Below are 13,082 nucleotides of genomic sequence, written 5' to 3'. Positions count from 1 at the left end.
GGTCGCTTTAGCAACACCCTGGAATCTTAAACTCCATAAGCATTTAAAATTGTTTTGATTTTTTGGAATTTGTAGAAAAATCATTGCCAATTTAGCTCTGCGACGCTTTATGAGTAACTTGGCTGACTTTTCTTATTAAATCACAGATTCTGTTTGAGAATTTCTTTTATAAATGTTCCCCATGTTATCTAGCGTGGAATTCGTGGCTGAAACAAATCAATTATAACAATCATTTAATTTTACAAAATTATGCGGATAGGCCGAACAACATTACGCGGGTTCTAAGAAGCTCTTGGGTGATGCTGATTTGACGCTGTATTTTGAAAGTTCATAGTTAATAGCCTCGGTCCAGCTGGCCTATTCACTATTTTGGTCTTTATTATAAACCTATTAAAATAAACATCAAATCAATTGAGAAATGTCATCTGACTACTGTATGATATCCACCAGTTGGCACCGGATGACATTTGTTACATAGAACCTCAATTTCGTATATTTCAACTAGCATACGTCAAAGATAGTGAATTTCCCTGCAGTTGTGGACGTCAAAACTTGGTTTATAGCTGCATTTCTAGTGAATCCAAACCATACTTATAATTTGTTAATGCGAAAATGAATTTGTTTGTTACGCTATCACGCTTAAGCCGCTGAATCGATTATGAAAATTCTTACACAAACGGAAAGTAACATTATCAGCGAGTAACATTGTTCTATAATTTATCCCCAAATTCCCATGAAAAATGCGGGGCTTCAGCTTGTAAAGAATAATTGTGGGTCAGTGCAGTGTGAACATAGCTTAACCTATTTGTAAAGCAAACCTCATAACTATACCTAGTTAAGTTATAAGACAAACACGTGAAGATATATAAGATGCAATTAAATGAGCCCAACGATATTTTGAGTCAATAAATTAAATCCCTTACGAAATAGTGATTCTTAAGGTAAGTGGTAAAGCCGGTTTCTTTTAATATTCTTGTAGGTGTGGAATTTTGGATGGAAAACAAAATATATGAAACCTTTAATTGGTTATCAGGAATCTAACAATCTCAGGTAATGTTTGTGGTATTTTAGGGGATCTAATGAACCGATTTTGAAAATTATTTTTCAAAATTTTTCAAAACTAGGTTGATTACTAATTCTTAATGAATTCGTGCATGTATTCCAAGGTACTCACAGGAGTGATCTGAGAATGACAGTTTCTAAAATAACTATATTCTCGAAGCTCACTATCCTGCCTCGCTCTACATTGATAACCACACATTTGTCAGCACCAAATTCCATCCTTATGTCATTGCTAAAGTTTTGAGTAATCTTCAGCAATAACTAAAAATACAGTTTGAGGTCATCCATGTAAAGCGATGTGAGATATGAGCTACCCCTGCGAAGGCGAAAGCCTATTCCTGAATCCCGCAGTAAAGTACTGAGAGGATTAAGAGCTAGGCAAAACCATTGACGGCTGAAGCTATCGCCCTGGAAAATACTTCGCCTAATCCCTATCAATTCAGTTGATTCACAACACTTAGACCGATATCTGACGTCACCCAGACGTGAGCTTTTTAACTCACGATCTCGGGGGCGCCCGGACAGATACACTCAGGCCAAAACATCCTTCCCGAACGATCCTCTAAGCCGAGGTCCGAGTCTCAGAGGAGACGCCCTTAGAGTCGTTCTACCCATCTACTCTGCTTCTGCCTTCAGACCCCATCAGGCGGTGCTTCTGCGCTCGCCCTCGCCTAAACAATCAGAAAAGAAAAAACAACACTTAGAAGCGCCTGGGTGACGAAGGACTGTCATCCACTAACTCACACATGACTCAAGAAAAGAACATAGTTTTGCATTGACCATTAAACAACCGTATGTGACCTCTAATACCCATGCATGAGGCACTGACTCATAGGCAGGCTTGTAGGTTTTCGATCCAAGCTGCTAATTATTAATATTAACTAATTATAATTCGATAGCCCTAAAATTAGTGTGACTATAATAGGTGTCCCCGAGACGCCTTGGTTACTGGAGCGTGGTGTCATTATTGAAACCTGATAAGCCAAAACGTGATACCGCAGCTTCTTAATTACGTTACGAGTTATTTTTGCGTTTTTTACTGCCTATATGTAACGATGCAGATCTGTGCAGACTTTTTCATTGTCTATCAAGACAATGTGTTCGAAGAGTTATGGAGTTCGATTTTCGCCCCAATGTTTTAAAACGAAAAAGCACGGAAGGCCGCCGGTCCCGGTCATTATGACTTACATCTGATAGTGGTTGTTAATGAATTTAACATAATCACCGTAAGCCCGCCAACCTGCATTGGAGGAGAGTGGTGAGTTTAAGCTTCACATCCGCTCTCCTATAAGGAGGCCCTGTAGTGAGCAATTAAAATAAGCTGCTAGTGAAAATAATGAAATGGACACATTGGGAAGAGGTTTAAAAATAAATTCCAATGACTTTCTTACAAGCTGCAGGTAAGAGTATAACGGACTACTAGGGTTGCCAACCGTACTATAATACTATAATACTTTTGTACTATATTGCGGGTCTCCGTACTACCGTTGAAGAAATATAAAGTACCTACGCAAAAATATATATTTTCAACACTGAAATCTAACAAATAAAATTTTACTTTCAAAATTTTATGAACATTAGTTTTTGACAAATGCAATAGCGTCTAGCCTATCCGAACTTGTTTACCTTATTAAGTTCCAAACATAAAACGAACTAATTAAAAAAATAGCTTTAAATCAAAAAAGTAAGGCCAAAATTTAAAAATGAAATGTGAAAAGCATACAGCTATGCCACTCTTATTTAAGAAATAAATATTGTTTTTTTTAAATAAATGTAAATTTTTTGCTTATTCCATAAAATACTATATTTTATTTAAGCGTAAGTACTAGGTATAATTTTAAAAAGCTCAATCTGAAAAATACTATATTTTTCTGAAAAAATGTTGGCAGCCCTACGGACCACTGACAATGTTAAACGATTACAAAATATTTTGGGCCCAAGTTTATTTTTAACTCAAAAAGCAACGCGGGCCCCACGTATCAATGTCAGCCACTTCATTTTTTAAATTAATGTACAGTAGTTTCTTAACTGCAGTATTGTTACGAAATAAGGGTTACATCATTCATGTAAGTACCAATAATAAGAAAGCTTTTGTTTCTGTGAATACATCCGTTTTCATCCCTACCCCCAATGATAATTCTATACTATAGATGGATAGATTACGTTCCTATAAAATCACCGCATAAAGTGATCCGAATACGGCATTGAGCGCATACATGCACAATTTTATCTTTAATTCCATTTATTATTTATGTATATAGTGTATAGTATATAATTTTTACACTTCTGAACACACAGCTCGACATTGTAGACGATATTTAGGTATTATTTGTTAAAATAACGTTCGTTGTTGACTACAACTAACATTTAGTTCTGTATAAATTTCCTCTTTTGAGCGCCTCGTTTTTCATGTGCTAGTAACATATCTAACAGGAATATCATTGCCCACGGCACGGCTTATAATTATTTTTTAATAGTTTACTACAACGCCAGGCTTCCCTCTTTATAAGAGACGGGATATGCTGCGGCCCACCACGCTGCTTCAATGCGGACAGGTGGACTAGATAAGTAAGCTTGTCTGAATTTGTATCTATCTATATCGGATGGTGATACCAGGAAAATGTCAAAGTGCTCTCTGACCCGAGGCACGGGGCTCTAACATCGCCAACTGGAGTAATCATCATTTATCATCATCATCATCATTATCATTGCATATTCGGCTCACTGCTGAGCTCGAGTGTCCTCTCAGGTTGAGAGAGGTTAGGCCAAACCACGCTGCCCAATGCGGATTGCCAAGAGGCAGAGATTGGTACACACGCAGAGAATTAAGAAAATTCTCAGTTATGCAGGTTTCCTCACGATGAATTCTCTTTACACGTGATATAATTAATTTCTTAAAATACACATAACTAAGAAGTTGAGGGTTTGCCCGGGTCGGATTCGAACATAAATCCTCCAGAATCGGAGGCAGAGGTCATAATTATCCACTGGGCTATGATGGAGGAATATGGGCTTAATATTATTAGACTTATTTTATAGCCTGGGTCTGAGTATACTCAGAATTGAATTTATTCTATTTTTTGGATTTGTTAGCGACCAAAAGTATTATCTGTAAAAACTTCAACTGTCTCTCACGGTTTATATGAGATATAGCCTGGTGAGTTGGTGACAGACGACTGGATGGACAGCAAAGTATTAGTAATAGGTTCCGTTTTATCCTTTGGGTACAGAACCCTAAAAAGATTTGTGATAATCATTGTGATAGGTTGTGATGCTACACAAATATCTTTGGAACAGGATACATTCCTACTCATTGACCTGAATGTAAATGCTTGCCTGGAACCTGTTTGGACTGACCAAATGACCGTGACCATTTATTTTTTTATGCAACATAGACATAACTTTATAGAATAGATTTTTACATAACTAATTGTTATGGGTCTTGCAATATGATAGCCAAAGTGATATAAATATCTACGCCTAGCGCTAGCAATCTTTTATCTTGGAGGGCACGTTCGCTAAGAGCAGAAATATAAATAAAATAAATAAATATACTTAAACAATACACATCACTATAATATTATCATGTCCTTTTAAGAGTTTAGGGAGTCACAATTTCTTCTATTTTATCTCTACTTTAAGGATCCGTTTTCAATGTTATTATTAGTATAAGTAGGTATAACTTATAGTTCATGAGTTGTTCTGACATTAATATTCAAAATTATGATTTGACGATAATTGCTGCGGAAGTTAAAATAATTAATCGAACCATAAAGAGTTGAATCTTTTTTAATTAACTCGAGCTAAAAATATACCTATAAGGTTCTGTAGTTGGACGTCATCATTGACGATATAGATTACTTAGTGGTTTTGGTTTTTCGATTAGTCCCTATTTAGCTGTGTTTTTTATTTATTTTTATTAAAAACCGCTTATCTAACAGAAAGGGTGAGACACTTAATTCTAACTACTTTATGAAATCTCTTCTCTCTCCTTGGTCGCATTCTTCATTGCTGAAGATCGTGTCCGCACTGCAGTCCCTTGCGTTGTTAACAATTCGCCTCCACACAGTCCGGTCCTCAGCTTTTCTAATGGCTGTTGTTACAGGGAGTCCAGTGAGAGACTTAACCTGGTCAGAACAGCGTAGGTGATCGGCCGCGTGGTCGTTTCCCCTCCACCTTGCCTACCACTATTACTTTATCCAGGTTATTGAGAAGGCAACGGGCTATATGGCCAAAGTAACTCAAAATCCTCTGGTAACATACAGTTGAAAGTCTTTGTGAAATATTAAATCGAACAATGGTGTCAACCAAACCACAATAGTTTTTAAAAGACTACACAGTAAGACTAAAAAAACATCCCCACATATTTAGTGGGAAGATTCAAATCCTCGCACGCATCGGTCACCTTGACAACTCATTACAACTATCATCGATTATATTTGGATAAAATTCCTTCTTTAATTATACCACCTATAATTAAAGAAGGAATTTTCCATTTAAAACAATTAAGTGTTTATGATCATGAACATTTTTAATTGCACCATTCTTTGTTTAATTTATTTTCAATCGGATTTTTCAAAATTCGTTGATCGTTATCTGACATTTTCGAAAATGTTTTTCTAAAGGTTAGACACGTGTCGCCCCTTGATATTTCACCAAAATACATTAATAGACAGACCTTGTGTGATTTAGATAAGTGCAATAATAATGGCACGTGCTATGGTATAGGGTTGGCACAAATTTGTTTTAGTAGCACCTAATACTTATTTTTTAAACTGGTATGTTAGTGTCCATTTACACGAGCAGCAACTGCTACCGACGACTGCTTTCGACTGCAGTTGGCGACGTCTCGGCGGCAATCAACGGCAGTCGCCGACTGCAGTCACCGGTAGGAGTTGTTGCTCGTGTAAATGAACCCTTATGCCATGTTAAACTGCTTCTTTGCTTTGGTCCAGTGATTAGGCTATACGGCTTTGGATCATAAGGTCCTAGGTTCGAATCCTGGGTCGAGTCACGGAATACACATTTACCAAGTATCTAACGCTTCTAAAACTAGAAAGATGTATGGGAATGGCATTTGGTATCGACAGGTCACGTGATCGAGATCTGTCTGTTTTCGAAGCGTTAGCGATCGTAGAAAGAGAATCGACGTGCCACTTGGTTAGGTTAGGGGTTAGGGGGCTGAAGTTAATGGACGAGGCACATATTCGTAGTTTAAAGTACCGACGGACGTTCGGTTCCTACGAAGCTACAATCCACGAACCAGATGATAGTCATGTTCATATCAATCCTCTGTTGGATACCGTTAAAGAAATTATAACACTAAGAACTTGATTTTTTCTTTGAATTTAATTATAGTACATTAGAATTAATAATTAATTACGTTTAAGATACGAGTAGTTTCCAGGAATGTGCGGTGCTCAGAAAAGCCGACATGCACTTACGAGTACAAAGAAGAAAATTTATTTGCAATTTATTAACTAATTTCAAATAAGACTATTATTTTTTTAACTATCAAACTATATAATAATAAAGCTATGTAACCCTACACAACCAATACTTCCCACTATTTATTAATACAATGATACAACCGCGTAAAAAAGACACAAACATGAGTGGATTTGAATACATGTTTAAAAAAAATCTAGTTTTAAGACGAATATCCACTTTGCGACAGTATTGCAGTTGCATGGTGATTGGTGAGTTATTTTGAGACATTGTCGAAGCTCAATAGTTCCATGATTAATCCACTAGACTTACTCATACCCCAGAGGTCTAGGGTTCAATCCGTGGCTGTTAGACTACGGTCCTAATCGTTTTGTTTGGGATGATTGTCATGTTTCTAAAACAGACAAATGCCTTGTATTATTTAAAAGAAACTTCGACCAGTGGTTCGAAAGAAATGTATAGCCAGCGTGGTGGACTATTGGTCCAACCCCTCTTATTCTGAGAGGAGACTCGAGCACAGCAGTGATTAGATCCTTTAGAATTCAAATGTTTTAGAATTTAAACTATCGTGAGTGTTATTCAAATTAAAAGATTATGAAACACGGCTAAAACTCACGTGATATTAGGTCGGAGTATGCCTGACTAGTTTCGAACCCATACGGGGCCCTTAGTCATGAGCTAGTACACTAGAGACTAATATCACGTGCTTCATAATCAATTAATAATTTTTAATGTGTCATGCACCGTACCGAAACTTAGCGTAGGAATCGTTAAATACTTACATATAAAATATTCCGTTGTAGTAACTCATCAAATGCAAATGCCGTTCTAGTCACGTTGAATGGAAAATTACAAAGCTTAACCTCAACTTAATGAAACTTGTTATTGAATTTATTGTATAATTATAGTTTGAGTAAATATTTTTTTTAATTTTTTAACGCATTGCCAAAAAAAACTCTTCAAATTATTTCACCGTCTTGACTGGTGACAAAAGGGCTGGCTTATTTTTGCGCAGAGGATCAGCCTGGAAATGCAGCCAGTATTCTTGATGTTGTCAGCGTTCCAGGTGATAACACTCCCATGATATGCGAGCGACAGGGGGAAAGACTGCGCGGTTGTGAAATCGTTCGTGCGGGGAAGAGACATGCATCAGTCGTGGGTTTTCCATTCATCGCTACACGCCCGCCAGCCTGCGCGCAACATCGAGAGTGTTACGAATGAAGTTGCCAAGCTATAGTATAGGAGATGTGGACTATTTTAGAATTTAAACTATCGTGAGTGTTATTCATATTAATTGATTATGAAACATGATGCAAGAACCAGCTCATGACTAAGGGCCCCGTATGGGTTCGAAACTAGTCGGGCATACTCCGACCTAATATCACGTGAGTTTTAGCCGTGTTTCATAATCAATTGAGATGTGGACTCTACAACATTGCGATGCGAAGTATCTCATGCCATGCACTGTTTCGTTAGTCCGAAGCAATCGCCATAATCCTGATATGTGTGAACACACCCTTAGGGTATTAAATAGCCTACTTTACACATTGAATGGCATTTGCGGGGTTTCACTAACATCTCTCACTAAGCCCCGGAAATACCGCCACCGATACTAAGTGAGGCATAATGACGTAAATTAGACTGTCACAAAATATACAGAGGTTTTGTGGTTGATTTGTGGTACAGTAGCCAATTGTATCTGAATGTTATCTATCTTATTCCTGCCAAGCTACCTGTCCTTTTTTTATTCTTTACAAGTTAGGTAAGTTAATGATATCCTATATATAAGTTAGGTAAGTGATAATGCAATTTAAGATGGAAGCGGCTAACTTGTCAGGAGGAGGATGAAAACCCACACTCCTTTCGGTTTCTACACGGCATCGTACCGGAATGCTAATTCGCTTGGCGGTACGTCTTTGCCAGTGCCACTAGCCACTAGCCACGGTCGGAGCCTCCCACCCGCCAAACCTGAACCAATTAAGAAACCTCAATAGGCCCAGCTGGGGATCGAACCCAGGACCTACGTCCTACGTCTTGTAAATCCACCGCGCATACCACTGCGCCACGGAGGTCGTCAAAACTGCCTGCAAGCCTGCTAGCTGGTGAAATTACCAATAGCAGGCTAATTCACTAACTTTGACGTATGCTAGTTGACATATACGAAATTGAGATTCTATGTAACAAATGTCATCCGGTGCCTACTTACTTCGTGGATATCATACAGTAGGTAGGTGACATTTCTCAGGGATCGAACCCAGGACCCCCGTCCTGTAAATCCACCGCGCATACTACGTCACGGAGACCGTCATAAAAGCTCTGTTGAAAGTTTTCCATTTACCATTGGGTGGGCAGATTGGATGGAGTCCTGTTTGATCGAAGATTTCTGCTCATTTAATTACTCTCATGGTGTAAAACACTTACACCAATGTGTAATTCTGCCGTGCCGTGAAGTCTGCCAATCCGCATTGTGCCAGCGTGGTGGACTATTGGCCTAACCTCTCTCATTCTAAGAGGAGACTCGAGCTCAGCAGTGAGCCGAATATGGGTTGATAACGACAATATTGGCTACATCATGTGTGTCATCGTGAGTTTAAAAATAAAAAACTCACGACCGTAGCAACCCAATAATCGAACTAAACAGTTAAATGCAATGCTGATAAAAATCGTTGCGTTGTCAATTACTGGTTACCATACATGGCCGTTCGTAAATACTGTTCCAAAAATAAACACGAAAACGCATGCGATTATCGTCTCTGAGCTCAAAATTCTCAAGCACGTGGAATTTCCTTAAATTTTTTGGAATTTGTGACCTACTTGAAACTTCTTACTATCACAGGATAGTATATTTTCAAATCAGCATGCCGTGTGACAATTATTACGTAAAATTGTAAAATCTGTAAATAATATGAATCCATATCCATCATCCATACTATTACTATAAACGTGAAAGTAATAAGCCTTTTCACGGCTGACTCACTTAACTGATTTGGGTGAAATTTTTTATTCAAGATAAATTGAATATGCAATTTCAAAAAGGGGCACATGTCTGAAAATTTAAAATGTCTAGGAACTAAAAATAAACTAATTATTTTCCAAACCAGTATATAAGTTCTAAAAGTAACTATTGTGTTACATTTTGGTGGTCATTAACATTCGTAAAATAAATTAATTAAACAAATAAAAAAACTCGACTGCATAAATTATACAAAAACTGAAAAGAAAAAAAAACAAGCTCAGTTCAGAAGTGTAGAAAGCAATAATTAGAAAACAGTCGGGACCTATTAAAAAATGTAGACGAAAAGTATTCTAATTAATAGAATAAATAGGTCCCGACTGTTTTCTAATTATTGCTTTCTACACTTCTGAACTGAGCTTGTTTTTTTTTCTTTTCAGTTTTTGTATAATTTATGCAGTCGGGTTTTTTTATTTGTTTAATTAATTTATTTATTTCACACTTTTTAGTTAAGATAGATGGTGAATTTTGGATTTATTTGTTACGTTTGTTACATGTTACAAAGTACGATATTGTATACGTCCAACCGAGGTTAAGTAAATATTTAAAAAAAATCTACGGAACCCTCGGTGGGCGAATCCGACTCGCACTTGTCCGATTTTTATTATCAATATAAAATTTAGTTTTTTTTTTCGGTGTTCTAAAACTTCACTTCATAAACCCACCACTCATAGTCATCCGCCTCGCGTATTTTGTTAGACAATTAATAAATAACGTTTTTCTTATTGTAGTTTTTTTAACATGGCCATGATATACCATTTTGAAGAACATAGGCTTCTTATTATCCCGGAAAAATCCATGGTTCCCGCCCACTTCCCAACTCCAGGCCGCTATTAAGCTTTTGCTTGTGAGAAAAATCCCAATTACGTATTTTTTTTGGCCTGATGTGGGATTCGAACCCTCATTGTTCGTAGCTGAACCAGATTACCCGAGACCAAGAGTTACTTTGATAATGCCTATCTGTTACTTATAGTATGACTGAGAAAGCGGCTGGTCGTGCTCTGCGAACCACGGGGTGTCAATCCAGAAAAACTTTGGTCTACTATTGAGAATTTCTTTTTCGATTTGAATCCTACACTGCACCAGTTGACAACTGAATAACCACCACCAGATAACGACTTATATAAGTAAGAATCATCATCATATCAGCCGATGGACGTCCACTGCAGGACATAGGCCTTTCGTAGGGACTTCCAAACAGTACGATACTGAGCCACCTGCATCCAGCGAATACCTGCGACTCGCTTGATGTCGTCAGTCCACCTGGTGGGGGGTCGACTAACACTAAAGACTAACTTTGGGACCCCAACGTCCATCGGTTCTTCGAACTATGCGCCCCGCCCATTGCCACTTCAGCTTTGCAACTCGTGTCAGTGACTTTGGTTCTTCTGCGGATCTCCTCATTTCTGATTCGATCACGCAGAGATACTCCTAACATAGCTCGTTCCATCGCCTGCTATATGACTCTGAGCCTTCTTATGAGGCCCATAGTTAGCGACCAAGTCTCGGAACCATAAGTCATCACTGGCAACACGCACTGTTCGAAGACTTTTGTCTTCAAGCACTGAGGAATTTTAGACAAAAAGATGTCGTAAGTAAGAATATAATTTGGTAATACATACTTAGATTAATTTAAGTGTAATATCCTTCCCTATTCTAGAACAGGCATTTCCTTGATATCCGCTATCATATAAATATTGCAAGATTAATGATGTAATCACAGCTGGATTTGCATCATAAAAACGTCATAACATGTCTGTGAATTCACATAAAATTTAAAATTCATATTATAATGTTAATTTAAAAATTTAGAATCTGAACTTTTGCGTAGTTATCCTCGATCAGGAATTGCAGATTGTTTGCACATGCAACAAAAAAACATCTGTGCACCGGCATTTTTGTAAGTATCAAGGTGAAATCAAAAAATATTTTTTTTTAAATGTAAATATTTATTTAAATCACAAAAAATGTGTTAAACATTAAAAATAATTAGCATTTTAGGATTTTTTTAACACTTATCATGTAAACACTTGACACTTTAAAGATTAAAGCTATTTATTTTATGACCTCTGACGCAGTTCGTAGGTAATGTGAAAGTTTTCAACAGATAGTTCATGGGTTCTATTCCTCGATTTGGTCAATTTAGAATTTTATTTGCTCTCATCTCAAACATTTACATCGCCGAGTTCTGTGTTGACATTTTTCTATGTTCCTCATAAAAATATTACAAACTTTTCCAATCAAATAGTAAAGTAAGTTGGTAGGAAAAAAAATAAAAGTGACAAACGGCTTACAGCAATTGCAGATACGAGGTCCTTCAATATATATCAGATGTACAGTACCTACGTAAAATGACGTACATCAGATAAATTCTTAAAAAATGCAGTTGCCTAATCTTCAAATTCTTCAATCTTAAGAAATGTTGTATAGTTTTGAACGGCAAATATGTACAGTCTCATAGTAGGGTTCCGTAGTCCACGAGAATCGGAATGCTAAAATATTGTCGTATCTTTTTATGTAACACGAGCTATTTTCATTAGAAAATGTAATGTTTATTGGAGTTTACTCCGAATCGATTTTTCATATATATGTATGAAAAAAATATCTGCAGTAAAATTCGATGAACGAATGACAGCGTTACGTTTTTTGTGCGCAACCTATTCTACGCACCTTTCATCCTGCGCTGCCGCCAACAGCGTGCACGCCGCGGCCTGCTGCTCCTAGGTTGCGCACCGTTCACTTTCCAGGCGTAATTATTGTGACGTATCTACATAGTGTATGCTGCGGGGCAACATACCTACACCTATTTAGACAGTCGATCTGAAAGAGTAAACTCCATTCGTGCGTGACACACTTTTTTTTTATTTTTGTTCATGGACTACAAAACGTTTACCTGTTGTATAACTTAGCTTTATTAACTGCCCCGATGGTTCAGTGGTATGTGGCTTCGTGTGGTCCTGGTCTAATCCTGGATTAAAATGTGAAACACTGAACTTTTCTTTCTTGTTTGTAAAACAATTTAACTTCATGCGAAAATGAATAAAATGCGCGGATAGCGTCAAACTGTCAATTTTCCTACAGATTTTGATAAAATGTGTTAAATTAAATTATCCTTAAATTTTCTAATATAAGGCCAATTTTCAGCGTTGTATCGTTTGAATTTTTTGGGCCCGAGTTTATACATATATAAAGACTGGGTTTCTCCTTTGGTATAGAGATAAATAGGACCTTGGAAAACATATTTAAATTAAATCTAACCATAGTGCAACACAAACCATAGTAGGTTTTACTGTGCACTGGTTATTATTACATAATACAATGTTTAAGAAAAAAAATAATTAACAAACAAAAAGACAAGAAAAACAAAGAGCAATCATTAGCAATATACTACTTTTTAACACAAAAAAAATCATAGTTCTCGTGGTATTTGTAGAAAGCAGAATTTCGAATGGAGTCGCAGGCGTCCGTTAGTATATGAAAATGTCTCAATAAAGTGTTTAATTGAGATACATTTCGAAATAATTAAACAGATTAACACACTATACAGAATATTGTCCTG

The sequence above is a fragment of the Bicyclus anynana genome, chromosome 5, assembly GCF_947172395.1.
Source record: "Bicyclus anynana chromosome 5, ilBicAnyn1.1, whole genome shotgun sequence".
In the NCBI taxonomy this organism is placed as follows: domain Eukaryota; kingdom Metazoa; phylum Arthropoda; class Insecta; order Lepidoptera; family Nymphalidae; genus Bicyclus; species Bicyclus anynana.
The sequence above is the reverse complement of the archived record's forward strand: the minus strand, read 5'-3'. Positions refer to the sequence as shown.